Source organism: Saccostrea echinata, unplaced genomic scaffold (genome assembly GCF_033153115.1).
Source record: "Saccostrea echinata isolate AGI-Se365-2 ecotype Australia unplaced genomic scaffold, CSIRO_AGI_Sech_v1 ptg000015l, whole genome shotgun sequence".
NCBI classification, from domain to species: Eukaryota; Metazoa; Mollusca; class Bivalvia; order Ostreida; family Ostreidae; genus Saccostrea; species Saccostrea echinata.
Genome location: NW_026889764.1, coordinates 14,333,561 through 14,351,452, shown reverse-complemented (window position 1 = coordinate 14,351,452; position 17,892 = coordinate 14,333,561). Strand labels below are relative to the sequence as shown.

Genomic DNA, 17,892 nt, shown 5'->3' with positions numbered 1-17,892 from the left:
ACGGTCGTTGTAACAAGAATAGATATGGGTTACCCCATATCCAAGAGATTCGACTTTTAATTTACTCCAATTTTCACAAAAAAAAAACTGCACATGTTATGAAACTGGTGTATCCCTAACAAAAAAATACTATAGTAAACTATAGTTAACTATAGTTTACTATAGTTAACTATAGTACCAAAGTAAAAACTTCGGAACTTTGATTTACTATAGTGAAAACTTTGGAACTTTGATTTACTATACTAAAAACTTTGGAACTTTGATTTAATATAGTGAAAACTTTGGAACTTTGAGTTACTATAGTGAAGACTTTGAAACTTTGATTTACCAAGTAAAAACTTTGAAACTTTGATTAAGTACGATAAATCCCGTGGAATTATGTTTTTGATTCCCATTCTTTACATTTTATGATATTTCAAGTTTAAGATTCATAAAATCTTTAGAGAACATTTTAAAAACCCGACCCCTCCCCTAAAAGAATACTGTACAAGATATGAATTTTAATGTAAAGATTGTCGCTTGCGCCGATAAATAAGCAGTATTTGTTTCAATGTATTTAATTTTAATGTTATACAGATGTAACGTAAGTCTTATTTATGGAGAAAAAAATAATATATTATAAAAAATTATGTCATTTAGAATCAAAATATCTGCTTCATCAGTTTCAGTCAACATAATTTTCTTTTAATTTATAAATGTAAGTATTACATTTGAATTAACTACATTCTATATTTGAATAAAGATGTACAAAAAAAACCCAGCCCCAACCAACCCCATATCCACCCCCTACCCTACAACGGCTAAATAATAAAAAAAAATTAAAAAAAAAAGTACATAAGTTGTTAAACTATTGAAAAAAAACTTTTAAAATTTGATTAAGTATAGAGAAAACTTTTAACAACATTGTCTTTGTTTGTAAGGCTCATTATATTAAATGTATTTTAGAGGAACTTGGATTTAATTCTACAAGTGGTAATCCAACTTATACTCATAGTTCCCTTTCTAAGGAAGAAATTCTTCAAAATCATATGTCAGTTTTGAATATTTTTAATATTCCAAACAACCAAAATGAATTCGAATTACCATATTTATATTGGATTCCGAAACTTCATAAAAATCCTTACAAACAAAGATACATAGCGGTTTCCAGTAAATGTTCAACCAAGCCTCTATCTTTACTCCTCACTAAGATATTAACAGTGGTGAAGGAGAAACTTCAAGAGTACTGTGCAACAATATATTCGAGAAGTGGTGTAAATCAGATGTGGATACTTAAAAATCCCAAGGAACTTTTGGAAAATTTGAAATCACAAGATTTTACCAAAATCAACAGCTTAAAAACTTACGACTTTTCAACTTTATACATAACCATTCCCCACGATAAATTAAAGTCCAGGCTTTTTGATATCATTGACAGCTGCTTTTTCAATAAAAATGGAACTCGTAAATATACTTACCTTGTCATTGGTCATTTGCAAAATTATTTTGTTAAAAAACATTCTGATTGTACACACAAGTACTCTGAAGTTGACATTAAAAAGATGCTTGAGTTTCTGATTGACAATATCTATGCTGTTTTTGGAGACCAGGTCTTCCAACAATCTATTGGAATACCTATGGGTACCAATTGCGCCCCGTTATTAGCAGACCTTTTTTTGTATTCATATGAAGCAGAATTTGTCCAAAATCTTGTACGTGAAAAGAAGAAAACACTTGCTGTGGCGTTCAACTCGACATTTAGATATATCGACGACGTATTGTCAATCAACAATGGTTATTTTCATTCTTATGTCGATACGATATATCCTGGTGAACTTGAGATAAAAGATACCACAGAGTCTGACACATCTGTTTCATATTTAGATATTTTACTTGAAAAAGACGTTAATGGTAATCTAACAACCAAGCTTTATGATAAACCTGATGACTTTAATTTTTCAATCGTCAACTTCCCTTACTTATGCAGCAATATACCTTCATCATCTGCATACGGGGTATATATCTCTCAGTTGATTCGGTACGCAAGAGCATGCTCTACGTATGTACAATTTCTAAAACGAGGTAAATTATTGACAAATAAGTTGATGAAACAAGAATATCAGCTGTCTCGTTTAAAGTCATCATTTCGTAAGTTCTTTGGTCGATACAATGACCTTGTCAGCAAATACAATTTATCATTGAGTCAAATGCTGACTGACGTTTTTTTATACTAATTGTTAGGCCATTATTTACACACTGAATTGTCGACGGATTTTTCCGTTATTTCCCGATCATGACAAGAAGCACACGGCGGGTGTGACCGGTCGGCAGGGGATGCTCACTCCTCCATGGCACCTGATCCCACCTCTGATGTTTGGAGGTCCGTGTTTGCTCTGCTCCTATTTTGTATTGTATAATGGACTTTTGAGCTTGAATACTGTTCGTTATCTCCATATATATCATTTTAAGCTTTAATTAACCACATTAAAAACTTTGGAACTTTGATTTACTATAGTAAAAACTTTGGAACTTTGATTTACTATGGTGAAAACTTTGGAACTTTGATTTACTATAGTAAAAACTTTGGAACTTTGATTCACTATAGTGAAAACTTTGGAACTTTGATTTACTATAGTAAAAACTTTGGAACTTTGATTCACTATAGTGAAAACTTTGGAACTTTGATTTACTATAGTGAAAACTTTGAAACTTTGATTTACTATAGTGAAAACTTTGGAACTTTGATTTACTATAGTTAACTATAGTAAACTATAGTTAACTATAGTTTACTATAGAATTCTTTTTGTTAGGGATAGTTCTTCATGTCCGTAGTACCGTTCACGGTAACTCAGTCGGTGGAGCGCTCGCTTCGTGATCGGGAGGTCGTGAGTTCGAATCTCGGCCGCGACTGACCTAAGTCGATAAAAAATGGGTAGCAACTGTTCCTTCGCCATGCGCTCGGCACTTTGAAGTGAAAGTTGCGGGTCCTTCGGATGAGACCTTAAAAACCGAGGTCCCGTGTCACGGCAGGCGTTGGCACGATAAAGATCCCTCACTGCTCAATGGCCCTGAGTGCCGAGTAAAGGTCAAATTTTGAAGCCCTTTACCGGTATATGGTGACGTCTCTATATGAGTATGAATATAAAAATTCTCGAATGGGATGTTAAACAACATGCAATCAATCAATCAATCAATCATGTCCGTAGCAAATACCGTCACCAGTCTAAGAGTCACTAGCAAACAGTGCATACACCTGTGCTTGCAAGACCAAATAGCCTTGGTCTACACACGTGCGATGAGATTGTCAATCGCATCTTCTCAGTGGCGAGCTCGGAAAAACACGTTGTTTTGTCGAGAAGTTACGATTGCATGTGTTGTATATTAACCATTCCGTTATTTAAAAAGAAACAGAGAAAACACACACACATACACACAAAATTGATCTTTTTTGTGTTTTCAAATTGATCGAGTTAATCGATAACCTAGCATCATTTTAGATAACTCGAGACCCTCTAGTGCCGAGACCCTATAGTGCTCGAGTACAGGGTCGGATCCAGCAGTTTTTGAAAGGGGGGGGGGGGTCTAGGTCACATCGCAGGCACTTTCATTCAAGCCCGTAGGAACGGTTTTAAAGGGGCAACCTCCAATAAGAGTTGACAAGCAAAAATAAATAACTAAATTAAAATAATAACCTGTGCACCACACTGTAAAATCCAATTGCGGGGGGGGGGGGGGGGGGGAGGGGCTTCGTCTAATTTTTCGGTATATTTTGAATTTTTTAAATCTTTCATTTTCCGTATTTTGAACCTTTCCGCAAAAAAATAGTGCGGGGGAGCTTCCAATGCAAATCAAAACTTATATAATATTATTCAAATTATAACAAAAAATTATTTTTTTAGCAAAAAGTGAGCCCCCTAGTTTCCCCTACAAACTACGGGGGCATTTTGAACCTTTCTCTTCATTGATTAAAATATCCCCATAATATATGGATATAAATATTCTCTTATGAAAACCCCCTTTCATGACTTTTTATGCATACTTATTAAAATTAGTTACTTTAGAAGATGGTCCAAAAATGGCATAGCCGTATGTTCGCCGGGATCTTCCGATGATATCAAAGTGAAATCTTTCATGTTACGTGTGGGTGGTCGAGGCACGGGGCCGGGGTTATGAAGGTACACGAAGGAAAGCATTAAGCAAAACTCTATCTAGAGAGCAGAAAGGGCAGAAACTGAAGTACTTATTTTATTGAAAATACTAAACATGAAAATATCTATTTATATTTCAGAAAAAAAAAATTCTCTCAGAGTCTCTCTTTTCCTCTTTTTGCAAAAATAAAGGGGGTTCAACACCCTCCCCCCCCCCCTCCCTGGATCCGCCAATGGAGTTAAAATTCAACCATTACGATACGTGCACGCTCATTAGCCTCTTTTAATTCTGATGTTAATTTTAAAGGCTACATTACAATTACATGTACAAGATACCTAGATCAACATTTCATATTCATATCATTTCAAGGTCATTATTTTTTTTTATTATTACAGCCTAATTAAGCAGACTTAAATAACGATGAAAATAACAAGATACATGTAAAAAAAAATTAAATTAAATTACACCTTTGTAAAGTCACTATTAAATCTAGAAATTTTCTTTGAATTTCGTTTAGAAACAGATGCATATGGTCCACGTATTGCAGTCCTTTTTTAAAGGACAGCAACTTGTCTCATTACAGGATGAACGCTGCATTCCTTCTCCTAGTCTGTCTTCCATTCTTGTTCGCTGATACGGTAAATGAAAATGCCGCTCTGGAAGTCTATAAGAGAATGACACCAGAAGAGAGAATGAACGGTATGCTGTTTTCTGATCAGAGTGTCTTTTTTTAAACTCTGATTTGACTTAATAAATGCAGTGACGTAGCATCGTTTATGAAAGTGGGGGGGGGGGGGGGGCAACCCGAGGAAAATTTTTTCGACTTACCTGAAAAAAACTTGACAAGCAAAAAAAAAAAAAAAGGAAAATTGTGCAAACTCGAAAATCCTATATCGTGGAGTGGGGGGTGGAGGGGGGGGGGATAGGTACCAACTTCTTCTAGTACATGTACCAATTTTTTTTTGCTCAAAAACTGCATTCCCCTTATATTACCCTTATTTGACAATACTGTAACCAAAAGTGGGGGGGCCAACCGGACTTTCAATGAACATTTCCTATAGAAAAACTTATGTCTGGAAAAAAGTGCCTGATACTACGTGCCTGGAATGACTACATCAAGGTTTCTTATCTACACTAGACAGAATTGCTAACGCACCACTTATTATTCTTATTTGTGAATTGATCGATCATTTTTCTGATTGGTACTAGTATATAAAATATGCCATCTTTTCCAAAACAGAGGATTGACAAATGTCTTGGTGTCATGTCAAGACCCTTAAAGGACCTTCTTGTCCGAAATCGAATGTCCCGACGTGCACTGCGCACCGTTTTTGCCAAGATAAGAAGTTGGTGATTACCGAAGGTAGTCCGTGAGGTTGCGACGGGGGCAGTCTCCTACTTAAAAATCAAATGCTATACCCTGATTGACTACCATATTGCTTAATAGTCATCCAGTGCCTTGGTGTCCCTACCAAATCCACCCAACTTCCGGTTGCCTCAATTTTGTGGAACAATCTTGAAGTTATTGTGTGGTGCTTACTTAATGCCGTCGATATCTATTGTAAACATTTTTATGATCGTTGATTCATTTTGATCAATTTTTCACCAGAGAAATGCATAATCTTTGAATTATTTTAATTTTTCACAAATTTCTTCAAAGGAACCCCCTGCAGTTACCATACTGGCTGCCTTAGCAGGCTCTTCTAGAGTCAAACGCTGCATACGGTGTAACTTTTTTTTTGAGTTTTTAATTAGTACAAACATAAAGAACACAACCACAAAGAAAAAAATTAGAAATTCATTCCACCCAAAAAGTATGGATATGATTTTAATTTTTTCTATGAAGTGGTTACGCTTCAGTAAACATTGCTGTTATTTATCAGTTAAAACACATTTAAATGTCCCATTTTTTAACGAAGTAACATAAATATATATCAAAAACATCATAAACAAGTTTTGAAAAGAAAAATGATAATTTATTTAGGTGGTGCATTAGCATTTTTGTCTAGTGTATATTTTTCCCATTCCTATTATAGTACATATAATATTTTTGTAGGTCAAGTTCAGAAAACAATGAAAGTATAGGGTGATTAATTTTTTTTTCCTTTTTTTTTAGAAAAAATTATTTTTCCAGACATAATCAAATATTATTGTCCTTTCATATAAAGTTCATGAAGCTGTAGCACACATCAAACAATGGTTTCACGATCATGGAACACAGCTGACCTCTGGTGCCTGTGCAGTGTTCTGTGCTACAGAAGCCGCCGTCACTCTAGGAATCGGTGCTCCAGTATGTGCTGCTGCTTGTGCTTTGTAAGTACTGAATGAAATACCTTTCAAACAAAAAACAAGAACAACACACACAGTCAAACTAAAACACACACACACACACACACACACACAAAAACAACATAGTTTCCAAGTAAAAAAAATATGATTTTCTTGTAAAAAGTTTTCGTAAAAAATAATCCTCGCAATTAAATAAAAGCAATTTGACTTCAACATACATATGTATTTTGACAGATGATAATTTTATTTTCTGTTGCTTTGCTGTAAACTTGAGCTGAGCACACACAGTAAAAAGTGATAAGAAGAAAATGAAAGACAACATTATGCTTTATCGAGTGCATTATCAAGTACTTTGAGTATTCCATGTATTCTATTTTTTATATTAACATAGCTATATTATGTAGAAAGTGCTAGAATGATTATCATATTGATATGACTATTAAAAAAATTGCAGTTAATTTATAGCTCAAGAATATAAATAATATTGGCTAACAAATAATATGATAAACAGGTTACGATAGTTCTTTTTTTTCTGAAATAAAGTTTACAAATTATACATGCGCCACTGTACTGTCATTAAATCTAATATATTATATTCGTTATAGGAAAATGTAATCCACAAATGTTTCTTATTTTCAGGATTGGACTGATTGGCTGAATCATGTGAAAAGAAATAAAATATTTTCTTTAAAGCACTAATATTTTTAATCAGAAATATTAAAAGGTATCATCTATAATGACTTTCCCATCAAAATACTACTGGGCGACCGAACATGACAGAGAGAGAGAGAGAGAGAGAGATATTAGAGATTCTATGCTGTCCTGTATTACAAAATAAACCAAGAAGCGACTTAAACACTTAAAATAAAAGCAAAGAATCATCAAAATATCTTGAAGATCTCTTATAAACCTGGACAATCAGCAGATGTCGTATTTATTGTTAGTAGCCACCTTCTACCAAAAGTGTGAAATGCAAAACCCTTGGGTCCAGAATTTGTTAATGAATCAACCAGGGCTTGCTAATTAATGATTCCTTTTATTGAAGACAGCTGATTGCACATCCTGTCCGGTTTTTATGTTTCAGCCATTCTTGGCAGCAAGAATATCAGCCTTTAATATTTAATTACTTATGCATTAAATTAGAACATTGATATAAAGTTCTGCCAAAATCATTTGCTTTTTATGGGGTTATAAATCCGTCTCCAAGTTAGCGGTAAAAAAAATAAAATGCACCTTTCAAGCGAAAGGAAAAAATAATGATTTTAAAATAGGGACAATGGAAGCTTGCAGTCAGAGAGTATATCTTATGATATCCATGAGTAAATCTGGACTTCTTTTGGAGAAAACTTTGGTCTTTGAAGTATTAACAGGAATTTTAAATCGTCACAAGCGATTCTTGGAGTTAGCAGCTTTGAAAGTTTGGTAATGGTTCAAATAATTAATAGTGTGGCTTCTAAGGATTTTTTTTTAAAAGAGGTATACTGTCTAGTATTCTTCTACATGCAGAAGAATTTATCCTGACCAACGTTAAGGACCCAGAAAATATATACAATTTCTTAAATATGCAACAACAAAATCCATTGCTGGTAAACAAAGCAAGAAGTTTTCATGAAGGAGAACGTTTCTTACATCATACGATCTGAACATTTTGTACCACAGAATTTGCTCCTCCATTACTAATACAATATGTACAACAAACTAAACGACACCTTTGTTCGTAATATTTTTTATCGTAGGCTTATACAACTTTAAAAATCATTCGCGAAAAAAGCACAGCAAGAATCGATAAATTCAAAGTTTCTTATCCTTGTTTAGCACAGTGACAAGAAATGGTTTAATTGTTCCATATCCTCTCTAATCTTGATGTAACAGCGTATCAGAATTCAGTCACAGACTAGAAATTAAACAGCTTTTACATCCAAATGGCATCAGACGAATACATCTAAACTAAACAGCAAATTTTCTTTTTTCGATAAGTATGCACTTTCAAATATATATTTTTTAGTTTATCACATTTTCAAAGTATTGACGTATGCCAGATTTGCAAGTGTGAGTTGCTCTTATAAAAATTCTAGAATCCATCATAAAAAAAATTACGTGATAAAATATTTTGAAAAAATGATTTATTGAAGCAAATGCCCTTTCTGATGAAGGCCTAAAACGATATGCAACAGCTTGAACCAAAATATCAAATCTACAAAACGGTTAAGACTCACACTGTATACCGACGCTACAACTTAACATTTTGAATTACAAATGTCTGATTGAAATACTTTAAATAAGGAATAACAAATTAGATAATACGTTAGATTTTTTTCTAATGTTAAAATTGGGGGTTGGTGGGGTGGGGGAAGGGGAAAAAAGAAAGTTCATCGAGTAAACAAAATTGAACTAGAATTGTCAAACCTACATATGAGAAGAGTAACTACAGTGTAACAAGAAGTGGATATTAAATACATGGTTTTTTCCCCTGAATTTACTGGCTCAATGTAAAGTTAGAATTATTATATATCTAAATCTACATACACTTTTGCAGTCAATATACTGGTAAAAAGAAGAGTATTTTTTCCATCTCCTGTTTTTTCCCTTACATTCTACACCATGAATAATTATTACTTTATAATAAACATGTATTTGATGAGAAACTCCAGAAGCCACATTTATGCTTGTTTGCAAATAGCAATCAAAGCAAAGAATTCAAAGCTTTAATGATGTTTAATGTAAGGTTTTCAATAAACGTTATTGGTTTTATCTACATGGTCATTTTGATAAAAGTTGTTCACTGAAATACAGATTATGCTGTGTCATTCTTAGTTCAGACAAATTTAGATTAGTTCAGGACATATATAAAGTCCGAGAGGAGAATTTTCTGACCAGTTCGTCTGTTGAGATAAACAAATACAGGTTAGTCGGATAGAAAATATCGATATTATCTTTTATTGGATGCTTTAGAACATTTCTTATCAATATTTTTTGGAGAAAAAAATCAAATAAAAAAAATTATAATTCGAAATACCTAAACTTTTCGGAGTCAGTTAAAAACAAGTTATAACTGAGGGGTAGTATTATTAACTATGATTACATTCAATGATAAACTAATGCTTCTATTGAAATAAAATGCCTGACAGTCTGCCCCAAAAACATTTCGGAAGAAAATCGTAGAAAGACAGTAGAAATACAAAGAATAGAACAAATCAAAATTGTTACAAGGAAAATTAATAAAATCATTCGTTTTAAATTCTGCCCATGCATATTTATTAGTTATTTAATTTTATGCGAACAAAGACAACGGATATAAAGTACCGGGTAAACAATGGTAACATTTAAGAGAGCAATAATGAAGCAATTGTTACAATTACATTTAAAATTTGTCTCAATATTTAAATTTGTGGGTGTACTGATCATTTGTTCTCAAATGAAGTTTTTACCTTTGGAAATATACAATGACCTTGTTAATGATTTTTATTTTCAATTATAGTATGTATTTCGTCAGTAAGAATGCATCATTCACAAAAACGCAACAAAATGGTAATCAAAGATTTAACAGGACTAATCAAACCAAGTGTTTTATTAAAAAGAAATATGAAATATTTCTATCAATATTTTTTATTCAAAATATGTTAAGCTAGTTTTCAGATTTTAAGTGACCGTTTTAAAACAAGCCGGTAAATAAAAGTACCACCCCAATTGAATATTCTGTAAGAAAAAAAACTACCCTCATTTTAAAAGGTTCTTCGAAATAATCAATAGATATCGTAAAAATAATCAAAACCTAAATATTACGATAACTGATGGAATATTAAGATCTGTACTCTATGAAATAGATAATGAAATATTTTCACAAATGAGAGAGAGAGAGAGAGAGAGAGAGAGAGAGAGAGACGGGGCACTGTTTCCTTGAGTATAAGTTCGATATGCAGCAGCTGTGAGTAATTAATATTTTCAAGAAATTCTGAAAAATAAAAATAAAAAAGTATTTTTACGAACACAAAATCATTTGATAAACCAGAGGTTTATAAGAAAGATAAAATTAGAAATTAACGTCTTCTGAAGTTACTGTAATAAAAGCAAGACCTTTATTCAGGAATAAAAGATTGAAATCTATAAGATACAATAAATCATACGTGGCTGTAACAATAGTACATTGCTTAGGAATTTGGCTTTCTTTAACACAAGATTTAAACCATAATTACCGTATAAATTTCAAAAATATTCAATTTAAGGATGAATGCTGCATTTCTTCTCCTCGTATGTCTTCCATTTTTGTTTGCTGACACGGTAAATGATCATGCCGCTGCTCTGGAAGCCTATAAGAGAATGACACCAGAGGAAAGAATGAACGGTATGCTTGTCTTTACGTCCTTATTATCTTTGTTCTTTAGGATTTCTTTATTGTATAAGCTAATGGTTTTTGACAGATTAGGTAAAGTATTTTCATTATATATATATATATATATATATATATATATATATATATATATATATATATATATATATATATATATATATATATATATATATATATATATATATATATATATAAACAGTTCACGAGGCTGTAGCTCACATCACGAACTGGTTTCGCGATCATGGAACACAACTGACTGCTGGTGCATGTGGAGTCTTTTGCGCTACAGAAACCGCCGTCACTCTTGGTATAGCTGCTCCTGTATGCGCCGCTGCTTGTGCCTTGTAAGTTCTACAATATTTATGTGGATTTTTTTTTTCATTAAAAAATTGTATTTTCATTAAGGAGAAAAAGCCTGATTGATACTATGGTAAATTGTTGACAATTTTAAACTCGATTAAGAATAGAATGATGTAAGGTTTAGACATAAGAAAACAATATGCAAACAGTATTTTTGAGCTGGACTTCATTCTGTACATGTGCATCAGAGGCTATCATAACTAGCAGGTTTGAATTTCGAGAAAAACCAAGAAAAGATAGAATTGAAAAAGAAATGTGCTGGTGTTTATAAGTACTACAAGCTTGATTTATCTTACATATTGTTTATATCAAGTTGAAAAATCTTTAAGATATGCAAATGAAAATGATTCAATATGATAATTGTTTGTTTTATACTACGCATAAAATGCAAAAACAGTTATTGTCTTATTGTCTTTTTACAGGATCGGACTCATTGGTTAGAATCGGGATAGAAGATGAAAGAGGACATTAAAAAACTTTTATAAGAAATATATTTTTCTATTTTCAGTTCTAGTCAGACTTTTCTTTCGTATTTAGTTTTCATTTTTTCTCTCTCACACAGAGAGAGAGAGAGAGTGAGAGAGAGAGAGAGATCATCGTCGTATTCTTCTAGACTATGGCTTACATCTATGATAAATCAATGAACATCATTCTGATTAAGCTTCAGTTGCTAATTGCTTTATAAATAGCTATATAAAGACAAATATTGTTTATTTTTCTCCAGTTATATTTACATTGATCTGGATAGATATTTTATATTGTAAACTTGTTTAAAATATATGCATGTACGTCCTTTAACGGTAGGAACGGTACAATGTTACTTTCAATGCGACAACTTTTGAAATTGCAAGTCAGAGTACTTCTTTTGTAACTAAACAAGTTCTTTTTAAGCTTCACTCTTACTCATATTGAGCAAATAACACGTTTCCGACCAAGAATAAGATGCGTGACGCCAGAGAAAAATGATAAAAAAAGTGAACAATTTTCGCCGTCCTGATAGTGTAAGAAGCCAGTAAATAAAAGAACAATGTCCGAAGACCAAAATACTTTGCTTATTTAATAAGCTAAAAGTGGGCATTAATGCATATGCAAGGTTGTATTATACAATTCTAATCGTTTTTATTAAAAGTATCCTATTTTCCAAGACAGAGAGTTGAAAGTCAATTTTCTTGTCCTTCATTATGTTTGCTTTAATCCATCCATAAATTTCCATGTTTTTTTTTTTACCTCTGATTTTGGTTTTCAATACGTTTTAAAGCACTTTAACGTAATGCATGCTTTGAAAGTTATATATGTCTCGAGAGGATAATAAAGAAGCAACAACATAATACTACATGTACTATGTATCATAAAATAAGAAAACCTTTTTTTTAAATAAGATTTTCTTTTCATGAGTCATAATGTATATATCTTCAACAAGAAACACGTAAATTTCATGTAAACATATGGGCATCAATTGTTTGCAAAAATTCACATTCTGGGAGACCCAGTCCTCACACTTGCGGGATACCGCTGATTTCTGGTTTTGTCCTGAACATGTTGAAATCGGTCAGATATAATCGGTGTTCGGGGTCAATATTAATACAAGATAAGGAAATAATGTTAATTGATAAGATATGTTCCTACGTACAACTATGTTTATTCTAGGACTAAAGAAGTCAAAAATCAAGATTTTTACTTTTTTACTCATACAATATAAATTGTTCTTTAGACACTTTTTTTTATAATGGTCAATGTTTATGTTAAAAATACATACACTGTAATTTCAAGAAAATGTTGATTATTTTACTTTCTATAAAGTTTAGCACTTAATATATTAATACTTTTCAGCGGGATGTCCTTAAAGTTTATTTTTAATTTTACAGATGAAATCTCCTTGTATAATCAACATTTCCTTTAAAATTAAATTTTCATTGCAAATATTTCGTCAAGAAATAGTACAACATAACAATTATATAGATTAAAGACTGGTGATATCTTGATAGAAGCTCAATGTAGATCATTGATTGGAACCATTTTGAATTTGACAAGGAGATACGTTAAAATAAATCTCTGAATTATAAACTTCAAATCTGTTGCATTCTATCATGCTTTAGAATTTTGTTTTTTACGAACACAACATCATATTTGTTCTTCAGTCACAAAAAGGTCGTAAGACTCGATGTCTCAACTCCTTCTCTCGGCGCCTTTTATTCACGAATTTTAAAATGTATATTAGGCCATTTGTTTTGATAATTTGTATGTCCTCTTAATGGCCCAATATTGTATCTATGGTTCGATCCTTTTTACAAGGAGTGTGTGAGAAAATTCTTAAATATGTTGTCAAGAAAACAACACACTAAAAACTAACAAGAAACAATGCTTTTGCAAGTCGAAGCATAAGCATGTCTTATAAACCCCAGTGTTATATTAAATTTGAAAGCAGATAGCAAATACACGTACTGTCTTAAAGTTTTGCAAAGTTTCAAATTTTTAGAAAAAATTAAATGACTCTTTTTTAGTCCCAGGCAACTGCAGCTATTTTGGATATGTAAATGATCATCGGAAACTTAGATAAACATTTACATATCAATAATATGAAAGTGTAGTTTGAAATACAATTGCAGAAAAGCCATGTAAAGTTAAATTCCTGTTTGTTTCTCTGCACAAAGCTAAACAATAGCAATATTTCGCTGTGAAACTAGTGTGAGAAATGCTTTGTGCAAAGAGGCTATGCTAAGAGATGTAATTAAAATGAGAGAGAGAGAGAGAGAGAGAGAGAGAGAGAGAGAGAGATTATGACCACTATTCCAGGACTGCGTACCTTCTTTAGAAAATGTAATATTTTTTTAATCTTTGACAAAAATTATCTCCTACAAACCGATGAATAAAAATAAAAACAAATGAGTGGTGGATTAATTATTTCACATCCAATAAAAGGGTTTAAAATTCGATTTACCCTCTCTTCTTTGTCACAGTACATTTATTTATTTATTTATTTATTCAAAAAATTCAAAACAAGATAAACGGAAAATGTCACAGTTTTGTCAGAAATTTTTAGTGTGTATATGTTATTTTGTAGGCAAATAATTTCAATCTTAGTGAATTTTTTGCAAATTTTAGAGATTTAAAGTAAAATATGCTTTAATCAGAGATGAAATCTCAAAGAAAGTTTTGTTATAATTGAGATTAAATTTTTCACCTTCATGTTTGTGGCACTATTGGCACTTCGCTCGTCTTGTTCGTCCATTTTCTTTACTTTGACACTGAGTGATTTGGATTATACATGGATTCAATTATAATTAAAAAAACTGGCTGTAGGGGAAATCCTACTCTAAAACATACATGTAGGTACATGTAATTGAAGAAAAAATTCTTGCAGTGTATACGAGTCATGACATAAAAATAATTTTCAAAAATACATTGTGCTTTTGATCGACCTAAAACTCATCACTTTAAATATTCTTACATGTAAATCAATTGTTTGAAAGACAGGCGCACTCGATCGGAGATTAAAGGATACTGCGATTACGATCCGCTTTTCTTGACTTTTATTATACATGTAGCTGTGGAACTACAACTTCGTGCGAACGATGAATTTTGTGAATGGAAACACAAGAAAATTTAGTTAGAATTATGCCCTTCATCGTTACGCAGTAGACATAGACTCCAAATTGCCTTGACCGGTCTTTCTGTTATACGTTAGTCGCTTATTAACGAATATAATGTTTTACTTTAGGTGGAAGAATGGAGTGCATATTCTGCGAGAAATGATACCCAAGGCTTGCAACAAGAAACAGTTCTCTTTAATATATGTTCTAATTACTGAGTGGGTTTGAAGCTAATTTCGAAGAGAGTTACAACTCTGCAGCTAGAGATACGGTTAAAAACTATGTCAAATAGTAAAACAAACTTCGTTTAATGGTAAGACATACCTTCTTACCTTCTTACAAAACTGTTACTGGATGACTTGAGTGATAAGCAAACACAACATTTATCAAAGAGTACTTAAAATAGGATATTGTTTGGGGTTTTCAAGGTGAATGCAAATCTAGCTAGATAAGTATATGTGATTATGACTATAAAAGAATCCTCCATACATACTTTCTAAACCATCAGTGAGTCAAGCCAAATAAATTACAGGTAAGAAACATCGAAACATCTAATTTTCATTATATGAAGAAAATCCATACTTTTTCATAAAACTTCTTTCACGAATTTCAATTGAATGATGATCTAGACAAAAGGTTTGCTTCAATGACATAATTGACATTCGTAAGGAGATTTTGCAATTATATTAGATCTTATGTCAAACAGAATAAGATTGTATCTAACTATATCTGTCAAGGAAACTGTGGTCAGGAAGGTCCTGTAACCCCTTATATTTCTCTGTAATAAAATACTGCGATTTTTTTCGGAAAAATTATTGAGGTCATAAAGAGCATTATGTTTTAATGGATTGTTTTTGGAATTAAAGATTGCATATGTTTTTATCTTAGGCCACCTTTTTCAATATATGACTTTCTTAATACTGCATATATACTCTATGAAAAGAATAATAGAAACGAACTATTGCCTGACGCCACGTGCGTCAGGCAGTATAAGAATAAATTTTTCCATGGTCCGAAACTAAGCGATCATACCTAGTGAGCAAGATTTTGTGCAGGCTGAATGTATCGGAATTTGTTACCTGCATTTTAACAAATACTGTATGCAGAAGAAAGGAACATATTACTGAAGCAAAATAATAATGTGTTTACTTCCTTCAGACTTTTTTTTTGCATGCACCTGTTTATTCTTTGAGATTTTTTATACGGACATGTCCGTGTAACATTTTTTTTTTGCGTTTCTAAACTACTGGATCAGTCCATTTGTCCTCTACGAAAGGGGTGACACAATCATGTCGCACCAAATGTCACAAGTAAATTATCTTCGCGTCTCCTTCTTGGATTGTTCTATTGAATGGGTGTGATAACTTCTCTGCATCGAAATAAATAAAATTTGATTTTTTAACCTGATTTTTAAGCTTGAGATTTTTTATTAACTGCAAATTTTATGTCAATTTTTAAATAGCACATTGTATATGGTCAGGCAACACTAAAGCAATAGATTTGCTAATTATTCTATTATTAATTATTTTGTTTCCCGGTTATCCCATAAGTGGACTAGTCCAATTATAAACAAACTCCCTCCTCCTGGTAAATGGGATATCCCTTCTTGATTCAGTCTGTTCTCCCCTTTTCTTTCAATATTACAAATAATGTACGTTACAAGGTTAGCTTTTTAGAAGGCTTAGAAAGTCAGCCAGTGGCATATTATTCCACGCTTTGTAATGAACAAGGGTTTCCTTTTAATACAACGACAAGAGTGTAGGCCAGCACCCATTGAGGAATGGGCTTCACTCTCCTAAGGTTCTAAATAAAGAATCGGCAAAATAAAAAAAAATCATGATCTGTACTGGTTTTCTATACTGCTCTATTCATTTCATTAAAAAACACACGTTGTAATAGAAGAAATTTGAGGCCCAGAAATCGATTGAAAAGTAAAACTGTGAACGATTTTAAAACTGTACATAAAGACGTATTTTAAACCCATTCATAATACATGATAAAACCATCATCGCAAGTGAGTTTTGTCCGGGGTGGGGGGATTATCAATATCTTGTTTTGCTCAAGCTATAAAGTGTATCGGCCATTTACTTTGCGTCCTAGAGTGTCATTGAAACACTTCAAGACAACTTTCCTAGTTAAAACTGTTCACAATTTACTTCGTCGTCGAGAACGACCGAGAACAGACCAGTCTATAAATAGAGGCCGTCTCATCATTCTATCACTGACCAAAGAGTGTGCATGAAGCGAGCTCTCTGGTAAGAGAGTAATATGAATTTCTTTAGAACGACTCGTCTAATTATTTTCCTCAGAATTCCAATCTACTCAAGCGCACTTGCATTTTCATCCAAACGTAACTGGGCTAACAAATAAACGACCAAACAGGTGCATGTCTTAGATATTCGCTAATCTGTAATATTTGGTTATGACATTTGAGAAAGTCATTTGTACATCTTGTGTAATGAAGTATCGCAACTATGTCGTTCCTTGACGAGGGAAACGTTTAGCACTTCTCTTGCTTATACGTTCCATAGATATTGATTGATTTAGTCAGGCTAGCTTTTTGAAAAGCTATTACTTGTTGAATTTAAATACATAAAAGAACTAATTTTTAACAATAAAAATATTTTCTTTATTTGATTGAATTACATTTGCCTTAAGTTCATAAATACTAAAATAAAGTAAAATTGCTTGATCAATTACATAACACGTTTACCGCTTTCATTATTTGTTGTTCTTACTAATTTGGTATGTAAGATAATGTTTGATGTACGGGCAAGATTAAACCAAAGCAAACGTTGATAAATAAGTTAATGTTACCGGGCTTTCAATTGTTTCCTTTAAAGTCAGCATTTCAGAATTTAGATCACAATTATGATAATTATAATGACCTTATATGCAAATACAAATCAGTGTTTGGTTAAATTTTGACTGAAATTTCTCCTACTAATTTTGAGTAAGGATTACTACATTGAGTGCTTACAGTTGGAGTACCCGGTCGAAAGGTGAGGATCACCTTTTCTTTTAAAAACAAAAATGATATAAATAGGTAGTTAAAAATTATAAAAGTACAAATAGCGATGATGAAAGTTAAATTGAAATAGCAATGTTGACAATGACGAATGAAAATCCATTTCAAAATATAATAAAAAAGGTTTCATTCAAGACTATAGAGATGTG

The 17,892-nt window shown here is 32.2% G+C and overlaps 1 long non-coding RNA gene across 1 annotated transcript; it reads left to right on the top strand.

The window, feature by feature from the left end:
* The first annotated feature begins 4,714 nt into the window (after nucleotides 1–4,714).
* On the top strand, nucleotides 4,715–7,109 carry LOC133187902 (uncharacterized). The gene is made up of 3 exons (XR_009721274.1): nucleotides 4,715–4,827; nucleotides 6,297–6,441; nucleotides 7,057–7,109. It is a non-coding gene; the product is annotated as an uncharacterized LOC133187902 (long non-coding RNA).
* Nucleotides 7,110–17,892: the final 10,783 nt, after the last annotated feature.